Raw genomic sequence first — 13304 nt, 5'->3', positions numbered from 1 at the left:
TCCTTTTTTAACTTCCTTTGTCCTTGGGGGAAGTAAATAGCAAATTGCCTGAATGTGGAATGTAGTTAGTGGAGCTTCCTTAATTGGCTAATTTGCTTATATCTCTACTGGAGTGCAATCAGAAAGTGTCTTCATAAGTTAAGTTAGTAACAATGGCCTTTCCTTCCACAGCTGCAGGTGGCATGGAGGGGGGCAAGACTGGGAAAGGTTTGAATAAATTCCCACACACTCACCCTAAATAAAATACCCTCATCTTCACATGTCAGCCACTCCACTCTAATACAGTTGAGGCTGAGATCTGCACACCTCATAAGAGTCTTTGGAGCTTTTCAAATTGAGGAGGAAGCCCCTTAGTTTATGCTCCTGGGGCTTCAAATCCTGTGGAACACTGGCTGGGGCTCTGGAGGCCACCAGACCACACCCCAACCCTCCTCCTGCTATGGCTCACCCAGCAGGTCAAGTCCCCAGCAGCCTCCTTCCCCACAGTGGAACAAAGAGTTGCAGTTGATGGAGAAGGGTCCGACCAGGGCGGCTTCCTCCCAACCGTACGGAGCAAAGGGGACGTTGCCTGCTTTTCCAGGTGCACCCCCTGGGCCCAGGTTCAGCTCAGGCGAGAGGTCCAGGAGTCTCCACTGACCTTTCAGCCCAAAGGACACCACCCTTCCTGCTACAAAGCTTTCGTTGAACAGCAGCTAAACCATTGTCAGGATCTTTTAAATCTCTGTGTTCAGGTCGATTTCTCCCCTCTCTTCTTATGATTAAATGGTTTAATCATATTTCTTTACTGGGCATCATTATCTTAGATGCCCAGCTTTAGTTTTGTGGCCAAGGGACAGGTTTATAGCTTCTCTAAGCCTCAATTTTCTTGTCTTTTAAAGATTGTTGGAAATAGATGAATAGTGTGGCAGAAAGTGCCAATCCCAGTGCCTGGTTCAGACATGTCGATCAATGAATTCCTGCCTGCCTTCCTCACTTCTGTTCGCTCTTCTGTCCATCCTTCCTCCCTGTGTTTCTTCCTTCTTTTTCCCCTCCTCTCTTTCTTTCTCTTTGCCTTATTATCCTCCTGAATGACAGGGAGACAATTGTGCTTCAAACCTGTCTAGATTTATCCTAGATGGTAAAAGCCAACTCTCTGATTCCTCGTGTCACACAGAGTCGGCAGGCACAGGAGCTATTTTTACAGGGCAGGCAAAGGGCCAAAGGCTTGCGCCTGAACACCATTCCTGTTCCCCAACCGATTTGTTTGATTTTATCTTTATTTTCCCCCACTTATTATTTTAAGAAATGTCAGAGCTACAGAAAAGTTTAAAGAATATACACAGTGAGCCCACACACGCTGCACCCCTTTATCTCAACCACCAGCCGTAACACAGCACCCAGTTTGCTTCATCTGTGTGTGTATTATTTATGATATGTGTCTGGATTTTTTCCCATTTTTGGCCTAAACCGTTTGAAAATGTGGTGCAAACAACATGCTATTTCATGCCTAAGCACTTCAGTGTGAATGTCATTAAAAAAGATGATCCCTTACAAAGTGTCCAAGCCTTTTACCCTTGTGATATTTAATGGTGATGCAGAAGTATAGTTTAATATACAATCCAAATTTAGAGGGTTTTTTTCCTTAATTCTGAGATCCTAGAAATGGTTGTGCATTGCCTTTGGTTTTAGCAAGTCACCCTGCTTTTTGTCTCTCGTGATTTTGAGCCTTTGCTTTGATAACATTTCATCCTGGACCAGAAAGCTGGGAAGCACTCAAAGAAGGATGAGGATAAATCAAGGATGCAGAAGCTGAGATAAAAGGGCTCTGGCCAAATTAGGAATCTTTGCATGTGAAACGATTATGGTGAGGAATGTGAGTAAAAAAGTAAAAAAAAAAAAAAAGGGCCTCCCCGGTGGCGCAGTGGTTGAGCGCTGGGTTGCGAAGCTGCCCGCGGCCTCTGCAGCGCCGGTTCGATCCCCAGCTGCTCCCCGGCCACCGGAGGAGGGTCCCACATGGTGCACAGACCTCTCCTGGCGCCCGCTGCTCCCCTCAGCAGTGTATTTCGTCAGTCTGCCTGCTCTGCTCCCCACTCTGGCTCTGGTGAATTCTCTCACCCTCCCATGCTTCTGACTGTACCCAGTGCATGTATAAATAAATAAATAAATAAATAAATCTTAAAAAAAAAAAAAAGAAGTAAAAATAAAATTCATGAGCCCATAATGATAGTGAAAGTGATTGGGAGAAGAGAGAGTTTTCCCTTATGGAAGAAGGATGCTAACCCAAGCACAAGGCTTCTCTGAAGACAGAACCACCATTTGTAGCCCCCAGTGTAATCAACCACTCAGGCACAGACCGGCAGGGGACAACAAAACCCCTAGGAGAAATATTTTTTGCAGCAATCTTTGGATAGCCAAGGGTCCCAAAATATCACCCCACAAGTTATTCAGCAATTCCAAAGGGGGAAAGTCTCCTTTGCAAAAAAGAGATCTGGCAAACACCACCTTTACCCAGGATCACGCCTGATGTCCCTGTGACAGGTGAATGGACACTGAGTTTCGTCCCTGGGTGGGCCTGACAGAGCCTCCTCTGCAGCGGTCCTGGCTGCTGTGCTTAACCCAAGCCCATCAGGATATGGTCACACCCCAGCAGATGGCAGGGCATCAGGGCATCCTGAAGGCCAGGGCCCAATTCCCATATGACCTCACCTGGGCAGTGGACAACACTCGTAGCTCTGTGCTCTGCCTGTGCTGGGCCCCATGCTGGGCCTGGATGTGGAGACGGAGCCGTGACCTCCAGGGCTGGAGACCAAATTCAAGAGTACACATCCTTGGGGTCACAGACACATGGACAGTCTCCAAATAGCTTCCAGATGATTGCAACTTCCCGCCAAAGGGAAAAAAGAAAAACACATATATTTGTTTTCTTCTCGTGGTCAAACTAGGTGGGCCAGTTTCAAAACAATCTGTCACTAGCGAGGTGAGGTGCTGAGGAGCAATTTGTGGGCTCCTTGCTGTCTCATGGAGCACAATGGCCGGGTAATTGGGATTATTACCGTGAGGCTGCCATTGGGATTCCTGGCTGCAACAGCATCAGAAGGCATATCTCCAGAAGCGACAGCCAAGCACTGCAGGAAAGGGAGCTTTTATCAGTGGGTCCCAGCCCCCCTGCAGCGCTTTGGCTGTTGAGAAAGCCAACTTGGCCCCAAAGGGCGGCAGCAGCTTCAGAAGCAGCCTGGAAAACAACAGGAGGAAAGTCAGCAATGAGTCAGTGCTCTCGCTCTAGAACAGGGTGCTCAATGATTGTAAATACCCAGCAGCCTATGAGGTGGACCTCTGAGCTTCATTCACTCATCCACACATATTTTAGGAGGGTCAAGAACGCACCAGGTACAGCTGGGAACATTGTGGATCCAGCAAAGACCAGAACAGGTGAAGACCTGGCTTCAGGAGACAGACACCAGTGACAGCCCAGGACATAAGCTCAGTGCAGCTGGTGCCACCTGACCCCTCATTCCTGGCCATTTTGGCCCCATGGTAGCTTTTTCCTGCCTCTGAGGCTGGCCCCCAAATGTAGGAGCCCACGTGCCTGGGTGTTGACATCTTGGGAAGCAGCCCTCAGGGAGTGACAGGCAGGAGCTGATGGAACATTCCGCACTGCCTTGCCCCAGCACATCCCCTAGGAGGCCCTGCCACACCGTCCCCCATGGGGACCCAGCACCCCAGCCCAAGGTGGCCACCTGCTCAGCATCAGAGTTGGTGTGATAATCCTTCTTGCTCTTTCTCCCTTCCCCTGCCTGATCAACCAGGGGTCACCCCCAGTCTCAAGGTTGGCTGCTGGAAGAATCTAGCCTAAGTCCCTATTTAAAGCTTATGGTAGCCAGATGGAGAAAATGGAACGGGCAGGCAGGGATGACCTCAAAGAGAGGGGCTATGGTTGTACCAAGTGTTGGGGTGCCATTTAATAAGGTTAAAAACTAAGCCTCTGGGCCTCCCCAGTGGCACAGCGGGTTGAGCACAGCACTGTGAAGCTGCCTGCAGCCTCTGCAGCGCCGATTCAATCCCAGAGGCTGGGGAGAGACCCACATGGCGCAGCAGATCTCTCCTGTCTCGCCCGCTGCTCCCCTCAGCAGGGCTTTCGGTCCATCTACCTGTTCTGCTCCCCGCTCTGTTTCTGGTAAATCCTCTCCCGCTCCTGCACCTCTGGCCTTGTATAAATAAATGGATCTTTAAAAAAAAAAAAAAAAAACTAAGCCTCCATTCCTTTTCCAGCAAGGGAGTTTGGGAGGCTTGGATAGATAAGAAAATCAATAAGGTCGCCATGGGAACCGGGTCATAAGACTGACCACCTTGACCAGAAAACCAGCCCAGCTCCAGGAATTCAGAAGCAGGGCCAAGACACAGTCTGTGCCAAAGGCCAGTGCCCAAGACCAGATATCCCCACAGATAACTGGTGCAAACTGGCGCCCTAAGTGAGAAAATCCTCAAAAATAGAGCATAAAAGGGAAGCTCAAGTGCTTCTTCCCATGCAGACGTGTATCTCCTGTCTCCCCCCTGCTCCCATGCAGGGTATTTCAATGAATCCACCTTTTCTGTTCTCTGCTCTGTCTCTGGTGAATTCTTTCACCCCCGTTCCACCGTGAGAGCCCAGCTGGAAATCAAATCCCTCTTCTTAGAGCAACCAGAACTCTCCATCAACATTTCTCTCCTCTCTTATAGATTATAGTTGTCTTATGAGAGTCCTCATCATCCAGATCTTCAGGAATTGAGCCCCCGGAGCTCTGGAAAGTCTGGCTTCTCTGGCTGAGCCCCCAAGAAACCAGCATGTAACCCAAGGCAAAGAGGATGTTCAATTCACTTGGAAAGGGATGAGCTATTTAACAAACAATGCAGTATAACTGGTTATCCATTTGCAAGAAAATTCAAATTAAAATGCATCCCCATTTCATGCCTCATATGAAGCTAAATCTAGTGAATATTTAAGCCTTCATTGTAAAAAAAAATAAAATAAAAATTGATAAGAAAATTTAGAGTAACACAGAGTTTGGGGAGAACTTATAAATCAAGATGGGGAATCCTGGAAGCATAGAATTAAAAATGGATACCTTTGAATGTTAAAATGTTGTACATCATGAGATTACATAAACAAAATCTACATATAAACTGTAACTCTATAAAATAATTTGTAAAGTAAATAATAGACAAAGGATTCATTTCTGTAATACGCAGAGCACTCTTACAAACCAACCCCCTCAAAGAAGAAAAGATTATAAAGAAATCATTCCCAGAAGAGCAAACCCCAATTTAGGAAATATAAGGAAAGCAAGGAAGGAAAGACAAGAAGAACAGTAGAGAAAGGGAAGAGATGTTTGAATTCACCAGTAGTCCGGAAATTTTGTATTTAGCTTTGAGTTATGACTACGCCTAGAAGACTGGCAGAAGTTTAAAAGGGCTATAAATCCTTTTGCTGGCTGGGCTGGGGGGCGGTGTACTCTCCTCTGCTCAAGTAGAAATGTGGAACATTACAGTCCTTTCTGAAGGTGATCTGGCAACATTTAATAAAATTCTTCAAAGTGCAAGCACCCTATCTCTGTTCCCAGTTATTAAGAAGCTGGAAATTCATCCCATTTGTGCCAAAATGGACAGAAACATTTACTGCAACTTGGTTCAAGTGATTCAGAACCAGAAAACAAAACAGGCTGCCATCTCTGGAGAAGTGGCTGAACACACTGCGAGCATATCTAACCTGTGGAATATTGCGCCACCATTGTAAAGAATGAACTTTAATGTAGAGCTACCCATGACTTCAAAGTGTTTCCACAAGGTATTGAGTAAGAACATCTAGACACCGAAAACTGTCCATTATATATTACCATTTGGGTAAACAAGAAAATGTCCTTTAGACCTGTTGGTGCTTTTGTGTGTGCGTGTGTATTTTGTGTGTGTATAAGTGTCTTTTGTAGGAATCTTGGATTCTATGAGTACAAAGAAAAACACAAAGGACACCTGGGTTGGGGTTGGGTTTGAATATAGGTTATCTTTAGAGATAGAGATAGCAGGCCTGAGGGAAGGAGGAACAATGCCCCCCACGGACAGCTCGTGCCATGTGATCTCAGTCCAAGAACGCTGACAAATAAGAAACCATCTGGGCGCAAAGCAAGGAGGCCAGAGGAACCCAAATCTTTATCTGCCCACGCCAATAAACAAGTCATGGATGAGAAGGGAATTAATCGGCCAGGTCTCAAAGGATAGTGAGATTTTGACAAGCAAAAGTGGCAGCAAGAGGAAAAGATGAAAAGAATTCCCGGCAAAGGAAGTACTTTAAACAAAGGATTTGGGGAAGGAAAGATGCTTTGCTCATTCTAAAAATGTATTGAGAGTCTATGTGGTGGGCAAAATTCTTCCATGGCACCTAAGATTTCTGCCCCTGAAGGTTTACGTCCTAGTGTTTAATGCCCATCCACCCCCACCCTGCCCCTCAGTGTGGCTGAGACTTGCAAATAGGATGGGATTTCACTCCCGTAATGAGATTGTGCTGTATGGCAAAGGCAGCGGGATTTTGCAAGTGTAATTAAGGTCCCAAATCAGTTGATCCTGAGTTCATCAAAAGGGAGATTAACGTAGGTGGATCTGACCTAAAGTTCTGAACTCCTCGAAAGGGAGAATCAAAGTCACAGCGATGCTCTTCTGCTGGCCGTGGAGATGCAAGCTGCCCGGATTCGACAAATGCCAGGAAAGTATCCATAACTGCTTGAGCTCAGAAGACCCTGCATCTCAGATGAGACACAGTCTCAAGCCACACTTTGCAGCCTTGGAGACCCTGAGCAGAGACCTCAAAGTTGGGATGTCTGTTTTCTCTTCATATACTTTAAAAATATACCTATTTTAGGCCTCCCCAGTGGCGCAGCGGGTTGAGCACAGCGCTGTGAAGCTGTCCGCAGCCTCTGCAGCACGGGTTTGATCCCCAGCCGGCCAGGGAGAAACCCACAGTACTTGCATAAAAATAAATAAATCTTTAAAATATATATGTATACATACCTATTTCTTTTTTACAGTTGTCACTGTTTGGTCAGGGAGCACTCACTTTCCATTAATGGAAATGATATATAGTTGCTTTTTAAAATCAGCTTTACCAGGGTATAACTCGAATACAATAAAAGTCACCTAATTTTAAGGGAACAATTTGATGGATTTTGACAAGTGAATGCAGTCTTATAACCATTAATATCATGTATAATATTCCATCACCCCCAAAAATCTCCCTCTTGTCCCTGTACAATCTTTTCCCTCCAAAGTCTATCCCTGGAAACCATTACTTTATCTCTTTAGTTTTAAATGTTATAGAATTGCATGAAAACAGAGTCAGTAAACAGCTTCTTGTGCTGGCCTCTTCACTTAAAAAAGTGCATTTGAGATCCATGCATATTGGTTTTTCCATGTGGAGTTGATCTTTTCAGGGCAAATGCATCTATATTCTCTATCTTATTTCACTTGCCAGCTTGATGGCCGAGGGCTTCCTCTCCTTCTCTACATGGGCTCCCGGGGTCTGGTCATAATATGCCCCCACAGTGGGGGCAAGTCACCTTCCTTTTGCGCATAGGGCAAAGCTTCAGTTCTGGGACCACCAGGTGGGGATTCCTCCTGCAGCGGCTTCACCTCTTGCACCTGGCTTTCCCTTGGCAGCTTCTTGCTCTTTCTTGGCAAAGTAATCAGGATAATTTGCCTTCCCAGAAGGATGTAGGTTATCTAAGCACCAATCAGGAACCTTGTAACACTCATATCCTTCGTAGGAGGTGGCCCAGGAGACTCAGGGAAGCTGTGAGGCTGGGGCTCTTGATTATGCCAGAATTCTTATTCCGTGTCCCTTCTCCTGGTGGGCCAGTTAGGCCACCGGCCCCAAGAACACCATGACAGCCGGCTCACCTTCAGCTGCAAGGAGGGCAAAGGAGGGGGGCTCCTGACATCTAGCTGTATTTCTTTGAGCAGCAGATCATTTCTTTTGTTGTGGTCTAATGGTACAGCATCTCACTTTCTTTACCCACTCACCCACTGATAGATATTTGTACAGTTTCCATCTCGGGCTATTATGAATAAAGCTGCTATAACCACTTGAGTGTCAGCTATTATGTCTAAGCATACGTTTTCACTTCTTTCGGACAAATACTTAAGAGTGAGATCATTCGGTCAAAAGGTATTTGTGTTTAGCTTTATAAGAAACCGTGAAACTGTGTTGAACAAGCAGTAGTACCATTTGAATGAACACCAGTAATGAAGGATTGTTCCACTTGCCCCAGATATTTGCCAGCACTTGGTCTTGTCTATCTTTCTCATTTTAGCCAATCTGTTATAGGACAGGGAGAGGGGCAGCCCAAACCCCGCAAACCTGCCTATTCTAAATGGGTTCTGCCATCCGCCGCATCAACACAAAACATATGAGACTTTAATGGGAAGAAACTTTAATAAAACTAAAAAACAATACAGGTAAGTCAAAGAATCTAGTTTCTAAATGAAGCACCCAAAGTTACCCGTCCCCTCGTGGGTAAAAGTCCATCCAAATGGGATTGGCCCAGAGCAAGGCCCCAAAGCCTGCCACAAGTCTAAAGCATCTTCCAGTGGGGACCCACAGAAAAGGGTCAGAAACAACCAGACAAGCCCGGAAGGAAAAGAGCAAAATCAACATCAAGATAATTGTCACCTCCCCATGGTCTCACCCACATCTGTGTCACCCAGTCCACGACCAAAAGACAAGCACAGTTTCTTCACGTGTCTCTAGGCTCCATGCGCCTCCTCCAGGTCTCCTGGCTCCATCCTGCTTCCTTCCTTAGTCTCTTCTGCAGCTTCTCCTCTCCCTGCTCAGCTCCACCCTCCCTTGGGTGGGGCAGGGAACCTCCCCCTTTCCTGGGGACCACCCTGTTACAATTCTACTGGGTGTGAAGGGGTGTCCCACTGTGATTTTGATTTACATCAACAAAGATGTTGAACATCTTTCCACGGGCTTTGTTGCTATTCATAAATCTTGGGTGAAATAGCTGTTCAGATCTTTTACCTTTTTTTATCTGGCTGCTTATCTTCTCAATATTGAGTTGACCCCCTTAATCTCCACCATTCAATGTGGCTTCCATGATTACATTTCATTGCATGGCAAAAGGGACTTCAGAATGCCATTGAGATTACTAATCAGCGGACCATAAAATAGGGAGATTGTCCTGAATTATCCAGGTGGGCCGACATAGTCACCTGAATCCTTAAAAGCAGAAGAGGGAGGCAGACAGATTTAAAGTATGAGGAGAACTCCACCCACCACTGCTGGCTTCAAGTCAGAGAAGGCCGCGTGGGAATCGTGAGAAGGAAATGAGTTCAGCCAACAACCAGGGGAGTTGAAAGAGGCCCCGAGTTCCAGATGAGAACCACCCCGCCAGCATCCTCGATTTTAGCCTGGTAAAGCCTTGCAGAGAAAGGCCAACCAATTATGCCAGACTTCTGACTTAACAAAGCAAAGATAATAAATCAATGTTGTTTTAAGTCATTAAATGTGTAGTCATTTGTAATGCAGCAATAGAAAAGTAATACTGTCTCTTTATTAAAAGCAAAACAAAAACCCACAGAAGTTAATTTAAGAGATCCGTATGTTTCCAAGAAAAATAAGAGTGGATGTATTTCTTTGGAATCAAAGAATTTGCTCATGCATTTACTATGCAAACAAAATGCACTTGTGTGAAAAAACAAGGCCCACCCACTGCCCTGCTTCCAACTCCCACCTGGCCTGGAGGCAGGAGAATTTGCAAGCTCAGTTTCCCCCATTGTCCTCACACCACTGACCTATCCCCTTTCTGGGCTGCCACAAGGAGACAGAAATCTCTAGGCCCTTCATTCAGAGCAAAGGATCCTGCCACACTTCCCGGATGACATCACCCCCGCGGGAGCCAGTCTGTTTGGAGGGGCTTTCCTCCATTCTTTGTGTTTGCTCCCTCTTAGACGCAGGAACCCATCCAAGCCGTGTTTGCTTCCCCAACATGTTAACACAAACAGCCCGGCCGCCAGCTCAGGAGGCCCACGCTCCCTTAATGACGCGGGGCAGATCGGCCGCTATTGAAGCGCTGGTGAGAGACAAAAGCCCTCATTGGGGAGGAAAACGGCTTGTACACAAACCAGGACACATTTCATCCTGAATCAGAGTCTCCGGCTCGGCCCGGGCAGGCGCCCCTCGCCAGTCTCTTCTCTGCTCTTGTCAGCGCTTCCCTCTCGTCCAGGGGAGGTGTCTTGGGCCCGGGGGTTCTCCCGCCACCCCACCTGGTGCCCTCTCGGGACCCCTGAGGCCAGCCCTGCCCCACCGTCCCTCCGGCCCCCGGCCCAGCCCGCGGGGGGACGCGGTGATTAAACATGATGAAGAGCAGCGAGCGGAAGCCGCAACCTGGGGAAAGTGCTCGTTTCGCCCAAACTCCCAGATTTATTGCCCAGCGCCACAAATAATGAAATCATCCATCTTCCACGGACTGAGCGAAGGAACCCGCTGCGGTAAGCTGGAAAGGGCAGCGAGAGACAGGCCTGCCTCCTCCCGGGAGCGAGGCGTGCTCCGGGGTGCCCTGCTCCCCTGTCCAGCTCATCCACCCAGGCACCCCAGTTTGGGCACCCAGTGCCCCTCCTCCCCACAGGTCTTCCTGAAGGTGGGGTGGCCAACAGGGGGGCCCTGACCTAGTAACTCATTGACGCGCTATGTGAGGAAAGGGCGGGGGTCTTGGGTCCTTGACCCCCCTGGACGTGTCACGATGACAGCTTCAACTCTAGCAGGAGGGGAGCTCGGCTGTCTGCCTGGCCTCTGAGCCCTAGGGAGAGCAAAGGAAAAACCTCAGCCTTCAAAATATGACCAGATCCCAACCCACCTGGCCCTCGATGCGAGACCCCCTAAAGACCAGTCCCAAATGCTAAGGGTTAAATCTAATTACAGGCCAACTGTGCACACGGACCAGACATTCTAGAGGCAGTCGGGGTTAAAGTGCAGGACTGTCAGCACCCAGAGCTACTTGACCACCCTTCTGTGGGTTGCCTGGCACCTGCTCACTTGCACAGGCACATCTGGGCGATTCTGCCCACGAAGCCCTGCTTCCCACGGAGCTGACCGACCACAACAGTGACCTGGGGGGTAGGTGGGATACAGGACTCCTTCCCTTATTGATGGGGGCTGGACAGGCCACTGCTGGGGTCCACGCTCCTCCTTCCTGAACTGGCCTCTTATTCCCCCCTGAACACGACAGTCTCTGGTTTGCAGCAAATCGTTTCCTTATTTCCCAGGACACAATAGCCAAACGTTGGATGCGAAAGCTCATGTTTTCTGGGCCCTGGGTGGGTGGCCGACGGCCGTGTAAGTAAACTTGGAGACAGCGCCTCCTGCCCTTTCGAGACGTCAAAGACCCCCAATGCAACCTCATGACAGACCCTGCGCTGCACACCAGCTAAGCCGCTCCTGGAGTTCAGACCCTCAGATTGTGCAAGAGGGTAAATGCTTGTTAGCAGCCATTAATTTGGGGAATAATGTGTTACACAGCAGCAGGTAACACGCCTTCATTTCAGAATGCAGCCTGGGCAGAACACCCCGAGCCGGTGGCCAGCCCTGGACCAGCAGCAACCTAGAAATGCCAACCCCTCCCCACGCCCCCTCCCCATGCTGAGCCCTTCACCAGGGACTCTGACTTCTCCTGCAGCCTTTGTACCAGGGCTGAATGCAGTGAGGGCTTTTCAGAGCTGGGTCTCCAGGTCCCCTGGAGCTCAGGCCTTCTCCAGACCCTGCGCTGTTATTGGTCAACTTTCCTGCCTCTTGGATAAGTGGAGGCCAGAGACTCCCGGAAATGGAAAGATAATTTCCTGACACAGAGTCTCTAGCGTCTTGAGGTACAAGATGATCACATGTGAGTTTCTCATTTGGGATGTATTTTTCAGTTTGATATGAGCAAACTTAAACTCTTCTCTGCCTTTGAATCTTCCAGGCTGCTAAGGAACGTGTATAGTTCTCACCCCAACACAGGGAACCAGCAGCGTATGCCACGACTCAGCCTGCAGGGGTCCGGGCTGACTGCCCATTCTACCCCAATAAATGGGGAGCACAGGGCAGTGACTTTTGCTGACATCGTCACCACTGTATTTCAACTTTATCATCTCTCAAAAACCACGACTGGATATAGTTGGGTTTTTTGTAGAAGAAAACATGAAAATAGGGGCCTCCCTGGAGGCACAAGGGGTTAAGTTTCAGTGCTATGAAGCTATTGACAGCCACTGCAGCATGAGTTCAATCCATGGCCGGGGGGAGCTGACCCACATGGCACAGCAGACCTCACCTGTCTCCCCTCTGCTCCCCTCAGCAGTGGGTCTCAGTGGATCTGCCTGTTCTGCTTCCCACTCTGTCTCTGGTGAATCCTCTCACCACCCCCCCACCCCGACCTATACCCCAACTCTTGTATGTATAAATGAACAAAATAAATCTTTAAAAAAAAAAAAAAAGAACATGAAAACACTGGTAAGCAAAGCAGCACAGCAGATCCAGGAGCTAAGACAGGGGTTAGGGAAGACAGGAAGCAGAGCAGAGCAGGAGGGGCGGGGGTGGGGTCTTGCAGTGTGGACCTAGAACTGCCCGCAGATTTAAGACTGTCATTGCTGGGAGACACATGAAGCATTTGTCAGTGGTATAAGGAACGAGAGATCATTAAAGTAACTTCCCGGGCCTTCCAAAAGACATGTCATGAACCAGGCCCCGACTGCAAAAATCTAAAACCTTTGCTCAGCTGTTTGCGGAGAAGGACGAGAAAGTGGTTGCCTTCAGAAGCCAGAATGCATTTTTTTACTGAGGCAAACAAAGCATACAGAGAGAGAAAAAGAAAAGGCTGGGGTGGGGTATGGAACTCCTTTGCTCTCCGTGGCAAAGTGGGGGTTTCTGACACAGAGTGACTTGATAACCAGCTCAGACCTGTCTCCTGTGCCCTCGCCAGCTCCCCTTTGTGGCTCTCAGCCCACCAAGGGCTCCGGGGGCCTGGAGGGAATGCCGGAAAGCAGGAGGTGAGCCGCGGCCGCAAGACAGCGCCCCCCACCACCCATCCCACACTCTGCACGTCCCCCTGCCCCTGCCTCGGAAGGCCCGCTCCCTAGGTGGCTTTACTTCCAGGATTTGAAAAAAGTTTTAATCTTTTCCAGATTTCTGACATCACAGCCTGTGATTTGGCAGTTTTATGACCCAGCGGGTGGAATCCAGAGGAAGCTGAAACCTGAAAACACAGGTAGGTTTCCGCTGGCACAGGTTCTCTGGGGTCCAGTCTCCCTCACTATACAGTGAGGGTGTATCC

The 13304-nt window shown here is 48.5% G+C and overlaps 1 pseudogene; it reads right to left on the bottom strand.

Annotated features, from left to right (window-relative positions):
- Positions 1-7503: 7503 nt before the first annotated feature.
- LOC119237692 (NADH dehydrogenase [ubiquinone] 1 beta subcomplex subunit 9-like) lies at positions 7504-8051 on the bottom strand (annotated as a pseudogene).
- Positions 8052-13304: the final 5253 nt, after the last annotated feature.

Source organism: Talpa occidentalis, unplaced genomic scaffold (genome assembly GCF_014898055.3).
Source record: "Talpa occidentalis isolate TD23 unplaced genomic scaffold, MPIMG_talOcc4v2.1 talOcc4.10, whole genome shotgun sequence".
Classification (NCBI taxonomy): Eukaryota; Metazoa; Chordata; class Mammalia; order Eulipotyphla; family Talpidae; genus Talpa; species Talpa occidentalis.
This window is presented reverse-complemented; position numbering and strand designations above follow the sequence as displayed.